At 45.4% G+C, this 8,944-nt stretch overlaps 1 protein-coding gene across 6 annotated transcripts in view; it reads left to right on the top strand.

The window, feature by feature from the left end:
- Window positions 1-226: 226 nt before the first annotated feature.
- ERC1 (ELKS/RAB6-interacting/CAST family member 1) overlaps window positions 227-8,944 on the top strand; it is a 294,674-nt gene continuing 285,956 nt past the window's right edge. For 5 of the 6 annotated variants that reach the window (XM_065632425.1, XM_065632416.1, XM_065632397.1 and 2 more), the window contains exon 1: window positions 227-406. The gene's annotated coding sequence lies outside the window, so the exon portion shown is untranslated. Of the gene's footprint in view, window positions 407-533; window positions 606-8,944 lie in introns of those variants that run through there. The other variant, XM_065632407.1, reaches the window with a different exon arrangement.

Here is an 8,944-nt window from a genome sequence, read left to right as displayed (position 1 = left end):
TGACGTAGCGACGGGGCTGCCGAGGGCCACGCCCACGTTCGCGGAAGGGAGGGGCAGGCGGGGCGGTGCCCGGAGGAGCCCGCCCCCGGGCGGAGGGGGAGGGGGAGGGAGAGGGAACCCCGGCTTGTGAGCGCGCGCCGGGGGCGGGACGCCGCGCGGCCCGTAGCAGGGTGGGCCTGCCGCGCGTCACGCTTCGGCGGCGGCGGCGGCGGCAGGGGCGGGGCTTGTGTGCCTCGCGCCGGGGGCGCGGGAGGGAGCGGGGGAGCTCGCGCGCGAGAGGCGGCGGAGGAGGCGGCGACGGGCGCGGACCCGACCCGACCCGACCCGACCCGGCCCGGCCCGGCCCGGCCCGGCCGGGGCGCCACCGTCCGCTCCCCGCTCCCTTTCCCCGCGGGCTGACAGGCAGGTGAGGGGCCTCGCTCGGTGCGGGGGCTCGGAGCGGGGGGGCTGTTCAGGTTTCCTACCGGCCGCTGGGGGGAGCCAGGGGCGGGGCGGGGCCTGCGGGAGCCGGTAGCTGCGAGCAGTCGCCGGGCTGGGCAGGGGCTGCGGCGGCGGGGCAGGGGGCGAGCGGCGGCTGGGCCTGTCGCCGGGGAGCTGCCGCTCAGGTGGGTCCGGGTCCCGCGGCGGCTCCCTCGGGGGCTGCGTGTCCTGTCGGCCGGAGAGAGGGGGCGCCCGGGCGCGGCCGGGGGAGGCGGCCGGGGAGGGGGGGTGCGGGGCCTCGCCCCTACCGGGCCCCGCGCACGCTGTCACCGCCCGGGGGCTGGGCGGCGGCAGCCCGGCCCCGGCCGACCCCGTCCGGCTGCCCGGCCCGCGGGGACAGCGGCGGGGACGCCACATGACCCTGCCCGGCGGCAGCAGGCGAGCGGGCCCGCGTCCTGCCGGGCACTGCTGGCGGCGGTGCGGGCGGGCTGCGGGGCGCCGGGGCGGGCTCGGGTTTGCCCGGTCCAGGAGCTCCGTGTGCTCTCACCGTTCGCGTTCCGTATTGTGGTTTTTCCGCCCCTACTTCTTCAGTCTGTCCTTGGGAAGCGCTCGCTTTTGTTGTCTCAGTCACATCATCTGAGGTAATGGTGACCCATATCTTTCTACCTAGACCTTGCGGTGGTGTTGGATTTTTTTCTTTTTTTTTTTTTATTTTTCTCCATGTGAACGCTGAACGATCACGTTTCATTTATTCTATTACATCTGCTACAAAGTAAGTGTCAGCTGACACGATGCTTTGTTTCTGAATCTGCTGCCATCCTGAAGCATGTGTCAGGAATTACTGTCTTTCCACATCTGTCTCGTTTGTATCGTGAGCTCTAAATCTTAGTGATGAAGTATACAATTTATTTTACACGGAATGTTGCATGCACGCTGGAATTTCACCTTGTGGTTTGCCGACATGGTGTGAAATGATTTAAAGTGAAACAAGCCCCAATGAAAATGGGAGAGATTAGGAGATCTGAAGAAAACACATAAAGAAACACCTATGGAGGTGGCGGTGGGAGAAAGCAGTACAGAAGCCAAGAGAATGAAAGCAAATGGATAGAAATAGAATTGGTCTGAAGAACAGTGTACGTTTAACACTTTATCCAAACTCGTTTTGGGGACACACTGATGTATGCAGGGTGGTTGTAGCTGTTATGTTACCCCAAATCCAACAGGTTGTAACAAAAAAAAAAAAAGTAGTCTAATTTGATTGCAGGGTTGTTATTCTTAAACAATGGCCAATTCGTCTCGGATGTCTACAGCAGTAACCTTCACCAGCTGCCTGCCCTCCTTTGCTCCCGGAGGTTACTGCATCTATAGCAGTAGGTGGTTGAACATACGTCTCCTCCTCAGCTACTGCAAGCTACAGCCTGACACATTACTGTATTTTGTACTGAAAACTGCAGCAACTCAGATGTGTGCTCCAATTCAGGGTCACTTATGAGTCAGCACCCTCACAGCCATATGAAGTAAGATTTAAAGAGAAAAATCACTAGCTTGACCATGCTAGTATGAGCAGAGTTGGTAGTACACTAATTTTTCAGTAATCAAGTATTTGACTAAACCACTAGTTATTAAATAATCGAGGCAGCTGTCCTGAATGCAGTTCAGTTCTGGAAGCATAGTTCAGAACTTGATCACAGAACAGCAGTTCCCTGAATAGTCAAGTATGTGACTTTTCTATGTCATCCAGAAATTTGCAATTGTCTGATGCTATCAAGCTGCAAGAGGGGCTGCAACTGGGAAAAAGTTTGAGATCTGTTGGGTAAATCATGAGTTTATCATAACGTTTGATATAATTTGAACTTTCTTGATGTTTTTGGAGAAACAAATTTGGCTGTAATCAAATCACTGTAAGGATGTTACAGGTTTTCTTCAGTCTGGGTTTCTGTTACCTGGACTGTATTAAAGCATCTTGTATTTCATAAGTCCTAGCATTATTTCTTTGATCCTGTCACAAGCTTTTATGAGATTCTGTTCACATAACTTTTCATCTCTAACATCTGGCTAATGGCCTGACTGGCAAAAAAAGCAGGTTTGGTATTTATGTGTCTTGTACCTTTTTAATGAATTGCAAATTTTGATCGTGAAAGAGACCTACGGTTTTTTTTATGAATCTGCCACTTTCTCAATTCCTGGTAGCAGTTATCTGTGTTGCTGTATAAATAGAAATGCTTCACCATGCTATTGTAACCAGTGCATGAGTTCCTTGCTGTTATTCCTTATTTTGTGAAGCAGGATGCTCTCCCATTGTTATCCCTCCTCCCCTCACCCCTCCCTATTTTCAAGCCTGTTCCCCCCAAAGCCTCTCTTGTATGAGAGATTTGTATGAGAGATTTGTTACTACATTTACTTGGCTAAACCTCTTGAAAATTGTAGTATGTTTAGGTCTGGTTTGTTTTATCCAGGTATGGTATGCTCAGAAGTGTATGGATGCGTGCATGCAGCTTTTTAAATAATGAGATTGCTAGAATCAAGAAACAACAATACATGTTCCTGAACCTTGCTGGCTACCCTGCCGTAAGAGCACTGGGTGATGAGGATTCTATCAATTAGTGCCTGTTTAAGCCAAGAGTTAACTCTGTGGCATACAGTGGGCTGCCATATGGCAGTGGTAGAGCACAAGATCCTAGAAAATCCCATGTTGATTTAAGAAAAGTGATGTTTTCTAGTACATGGGTTATGTCAATATCGTTAATGCAACTCCGTTGTCAGGGCAGGATTATGATGGAAGTTCTGTAGATAGAGCATGGTTTGCTTTTCACAGTGATGTTACCTGCGGAGAGTTTGGGCTAGCTGTCTGCACAGATTCATTAGTGCTTATAGGTACTTCTGAAGTATTAGTGCTTATAGATACTTTCGAAGTATCCTTATCGCTTTTAGGATTGTGTTTCTTACTGACTCCACTACTGGGAAGTTGGTTGTTGGTCACATGCCATTTAGGGTGAACAGAGAAACCACCGTGCATGCAAACACATAGTATTTACTGACTGTATACTCTGAAAAGTCAGGCTATAAACTCTTTAGCGATACAGTCATAGAAAATTAATGTCCACATGTCTTCAGTCTTCCAGGTAATTAGAAGAGTGAGAGTTACTTTAATCCATTCATCAGTAGGAAGTGTATGTGCATCTTCCGACTCCTGTTGCTTTTTGTGTTGTGGACTTTTTTAAAAAAGAAAAGAAGACACATGATGATTTTTGTTGTTTATCTCATCTCTGCTTTAAATTTAGAGATTATAATCATCTCCCAGTCATTACACAAAACAAATCCTGCAGCACCTACCCGGCCTGCCTACACGTGTTAGCGTTAAGAACGTATGACAGAGAAGGGACCATGTGGGTCATTGGGTCCAATCCCTGGTAAATCCAAGCAAGGACAAGCAGTTGAGAATGGTCCACAACATATCTGCTCCATGTGCTAATCATCCCTTAACAAATTCAACACTGCCGGTCTTAAAGCTGTCAGAGAGAACAGGTGCTTGAACAGTGTCCAAGACTTCTGCCGTACCTGGGAAGCCTTTAAATGTGATGTCCAGATAGTGTTAAGAAATATGTACCCCAGTATGTGGAGGAAGACAGGAAAATTTCTACGGGTACGCAGCAACCTGACAAAGGGAAAGAACTTGCTCATGCACCCAAATTTAGTGACCAGGTTAATTGAGTATACTGTGCGTAGAATCATTTTAGTCTGACAAGTGAGATGAGGTGTAAGGCCTTTAGAAATATCAGGAGCACCTCATGTTCTGCCTCAAGTTGATGCCAACCTCCAGAGCTTTAGGAAAAAAATCCTTATAAGCAAGTGGTATATCACAGAGTGTATATAAATATTAGTAAATAAAGATTTAGCTGAAATGCATGCATTTTTATAATAATAGCCAGCCTTTTTCTTTTTGTGGTCTTGTTTTTTTGGGGAAAGAAGATACAGAGCAATGAAGCTGTGGTGGTACAAATGTACCCTTTATGCTGATAGCAAGACTTATAAGGAATAGGGAATTATAAGAAACAAAACCTGACATCAGTTAAAACTGCTTTTGCAAAGAAGCTGTTACAGAGTAGAGTGTGTTCTGTCACCTTATTCATGTGCTCCTTGTGGAGCAAGTGGATCTCTTGAAAGGAAATGTATACTTGCAGTAATGTACAAATTAACTTGGAAGCTGATGAATGTTTCTGGGTTTTGTTTAGAGACTTGTGAATAGTGTACTCTGGATGACATATCTAGCAGGAATGGGAGAGAAAAAAGGGAAATAGAATGATGTCTAAAAAGGACAGATAATCAGGTCGTTTCTGTGTTCTGTGGTGATTTGAAGTGTATATGTACTGTTTATGTTAACCTTTCTATTTAAAAGGTGTCTGACAAGAGTGTCAATTTTCGTTTAGAAACAAAACACTCCTTGGACAAATGACTGATGGGTTTTTCCTCAAAATGTTAGGGTTGATGGCCTACCTTTTACAAAACATGTTTTTTCAATATGTTAGTCACATAAAAATTGTCAGGGATTTTTGAGTGGTGTGTGTTGTGGGGGGGTTTTTTTGTTTGTTTTTGGTTTTTTTTTGTTTTTGTTTGTTTGTTTTTTTTTTTTTTTTCTGGGAAGGTTTCTCTGTGTATATGGCAGAGAATGAATCGGTTCCCTTCTCATGTTCAGTGAGACAGAGCAAGAGCACTGTTACTTTCAGTGAACTTGGCAGATGTACCAGTAGGTGAACTTACTTTAAAACAAACAAACAAACAAACACCACCACCACCAAAAAAAAAAAAGCTTTTAAAAAGGATTGGACAGAAACAGATGTTGGTGCTTGGACATCTGTTCATGTTCTATCTAGGAATGAGAATCAATCATAACGTGAACAGTTACTTTTTTTTCTTTTTCTTCTTTATATCTTAATTTAATTATTCCCGTTTGCTTTCTTGCTGTTAAGGCCATGAGGATAAGAATATTTTGATATGGATAAACAACCCCGAATTCCCTGGGTTCAATGCCTTGTTTCCAGCATTGGCTGGCTTGCAAACCATTTCCAAAGTAAACTTTCCTCTGTCCTTTTTTTGTGTAACAGTCATTAATTTAACATGAAAAGTGGTGAGCTCTCTTACCTTCCAAAACTAGTCAAACCTAAAATCTACAATATAGTCCTAAGACAGATGCTTAACATTTTTGGTATAAAGTAACAGAGCAGCTGTCACTTTTGTAATCGTGATGTCCACCAGAAAGTAACAGGAATTCAATTTTTCTCTTGGTCTTGGTTATTACATCTCTAAGTTCTTGTGAATCTTGTCTACTCTCTCATTATATCCACTATTTGAATTTCAGGGTAAAGATATCTGGCAGGGTCTTACTGGAGTATAAGCTTTTTCTGTTTTGGAATTCCATCTTCTTCACCCACCCCCTCTTCCCTGCTCTGTTCTGGAGTCCAGGTCCTACTGTTTAATCTAGTTGTACTTATTTGTGATTAACTATGTGAATGTGAATTATGAAAATGTGCACAATTGCTACCTCTGTTAATGAAGTCTAATGTGTCTGCTACACTGCTTTATCAGATGAAGACGTCTCTTGTAAAGGCTGACTTCTCTGTTGCTGTTATAAAACTGACATTCAGAGCTTTCCCTGTGCAGACAGGAATCGTGCTACAAAAAAGTTCAGTCTTCTGGAAGCTGGGTATGTGGCTTCCATTGTGCTGATGGGAGGCACTGAGGGGTCACGGTGCTGTGAGATGTGCTTGCCTGCCTAGTTCATGATCAAAATGCCCCATTCCTGACTATCTGGCAGTGACGCTAGTAAGGAGTTGACTCTGTAGATCTTACTATCTGTCAACTGGTGTCAGTCCTGAACAGAAACTGCAGAAAAGAAATTCAGAGGAAATGTTACTTGCTGAAGGCTGCAGAAGTTATTTCTAAATTCTTTTTGTTTTAACAAATGTAAGCAGGGTTTTTCTTGTATTTCTGCAGTATGTTTTTCTGTATTTGGTTTGTTTACTTAACCTAGAGGTAGTTACTGGAGTATCAGTAGTTGTGGTAGACTAGAGGGGGATATGGAAGGCATCATATATTTATACGACAGAGAGATCTTCCAGAGGTTAACAAAACTTTGTGTTAATGAATCTTCCATTTTCTGTCAGCTGTAGCCAGCAATGTCTGCTTTCTGAGCTGTTCGTTCACATAAAATGCTAGATATGGGGGTGAGTGTGACAGCGTTGATAAATACAGCTCATTTTATTAGATTCTTTATCCTGAAGTTGATCTTAATCTGAACCCTCCAGAATTTCTTACATTCCTACTATGCCTCAGTAAATCTCTTCTATTGAAACCCACCAGGTCATTTGACAAGACTATTGTACCTGTTCCTGCCCTCTGTCACTTCGTAACTGCCTTATAAATAAATCTGCATGAAGTTGTGCAGGTTGCATTTTACTGTTCTTTCGGCATCCTAGGTTCTGACGCAGGAGTTAGCAGCTTTCGTGCTGCTTTGAATAGCCATTTATAGGTTCGTTCTTTGTAATTGTTCCTGTATTGGCAGAAAGGACCAAAGGTTTTTGAAACCTACAGGAGAGTTTACAAGGGGAAAAATGTTCAATACATTCATGTCACAGTAGTACAGCCTTCCTTGTGGTTGCCACCATCCTGTAAGGTTAAGGGATTATTTATTTGTGACTAAATGTAGGGTCTTAGTAGAGGAGGAAAAAAGAAATAGTACTGCATTTTGGCCTAGTGGAAAATAGGATAGGTTCTCTGGAAGGAGGATCTGGGCAACTACAGACCTGTCAGTCTGGCCCTGGTGCCAGGGAAGGTTATGGAGCAGATCATCCTGCATGTGCCATCATGTGGTACATACGGGACAACCAGGCAATCAGGCCCAGTCAGCATGTGGCTTTCTGAAAGGCAGGTCCTGCTTGACCAACCTGATCTCCTTCCATGACAGGGTGACACACTTAGTGGATGAGGTGAAGGCTACCTGAATGTTGTCTACCTAGACTTTAGTAAAGCCTTTGACACCGTATCCCACAGTATTCTCCTGGCAGCTCATGGTCTGGGTGGGTATACTCTGCGATGGATAAAGAACTGGCTGGATGGCCGGGCCCAAAGAGTTGTGGGGAACAGAATCAAACCCAGTTGGCAGCTGGTCACAAGTGGTGTTCCCCAGGGCTTAGTATTGGGGCCAGTTCTGTTTAATTTCTTTATCAGTGATTGGGATGATGAGATCAAGTGCACCCTCACTAAGTTTGCAGATGACACCAAGTTGGGTGGGAGTGTTGACCTGCTGGAGGGTAGGATGGCCATACGAAGGGATCTGGGCTGGCTGGACCCTTGGGCCGAGGCCAACTGTATGAGGTTCAACAAAGCCAAGTGCCGGGTCCTGCACTTGGGTCACAACAACCCCAGGCAACGCTACAGGCTCAGAGAAGAGTGGCTGGAAAGCTGCCTGGCAGAGGGACCTGGGGGTGTTGGTCAACAGCTGGCTGAACATGAGCCAGCTGTGTGCCCAGGTAGCCAAAAAGGCCAACAGCATCCTGGCTTGTATCAGGAATAGTGTGGCCAGCAGGACTAGAGAAGCGATTGTGCCACTGTACTCGGCACTGGTGAGGCCACACCTTGAATCCTGTGTTCAGTTTTGGGCCTCTCACTAGAAAGAGTTCAGAGGAGGCGACGAGGCTGGTGAGGGGTCTGGAGCACGAGTCTGATGAGGAGCGGCTGAGAGAACTGGGGCTGTTTAGCCTGGAGAAAAGGAGGCTGAGGGGAGACCTTATCGCTGTCTACAACTACTTGAAAAAGGAGGTTGTAGCATGGAGGGTGTTGGTCTCTTCTCCCAAGTAGCAAGTGATAGGACAAGAGGAAATGGCCTCAAGTTGTGCCAGGAGAGGTTTAGATAGGATATTGGGAACAATTTCTTCATGGAAAGGGTTGTCAGGCATTGGAACAGGCTGGCCAGTGGTGGAGTCACCATCCCTGGAGTTGTTTAGAAGAGGTGTAGATGTGGCGCTTAGGGGATGTGGTTTAGAGGTGAACTTGGCAGTGTCAGGTTTACAGTTGGATGTGATGATCTTAAAGATCTTTTTCCAACCTAAATCACTCTATGAGAGATCATACTTCTGAGATCCTAGTAGAATGCTAGTGTGGGTCAGAATATTGAAAAACTTTAACTTTTCTGGTTATGTTGCTATCTGAAAGAAATCTTTAATGTAATTTTGCTTGGACTCCTGGAAGGAAACTAGAACTCTTTTTTTCTTCATGATTAATTGGTATTGTGAATGAGAAAAAGTGTTTCTGTCACTTCCTTCACTGTTTCCAGGATGAAATATGTTTTTCCTAGTGTGAATTGTCTATCTTAATGTCTGCTTCTGCTTATAGATTCCTAATAGCAAAAAAGTGAAATAGCCAGTGAAAAATGCTACTGGTAAAAAAAACTAGGGGGGAAGAAAAAAGTTAAGATTTATCTTGTAACTTCAATGTGTTGTGGTTGGAGTTGTTTGTTTGTTTGTTTTTT

Source organism: Caloenas nicobarica, chromosome 1 (genome assembly GCF_036013445.1).
Source record: "Caloenas nicobarica isolate bCalNic1 chromosome 1, bCalNic1.hap1, whole genome shotgun sequence".
Taxonomy (NCBI): domain Eukaryota; kingdom Metazoa; phylum Chordata; class Aves; order Columbiformes; family Columbidae; genus Caloenas; species Caloenas nicobarica.
Note: the sequence above shows the minus strand (reverse complement) of the source record. Positions and strands in the feature narration are given on the sequence as shown.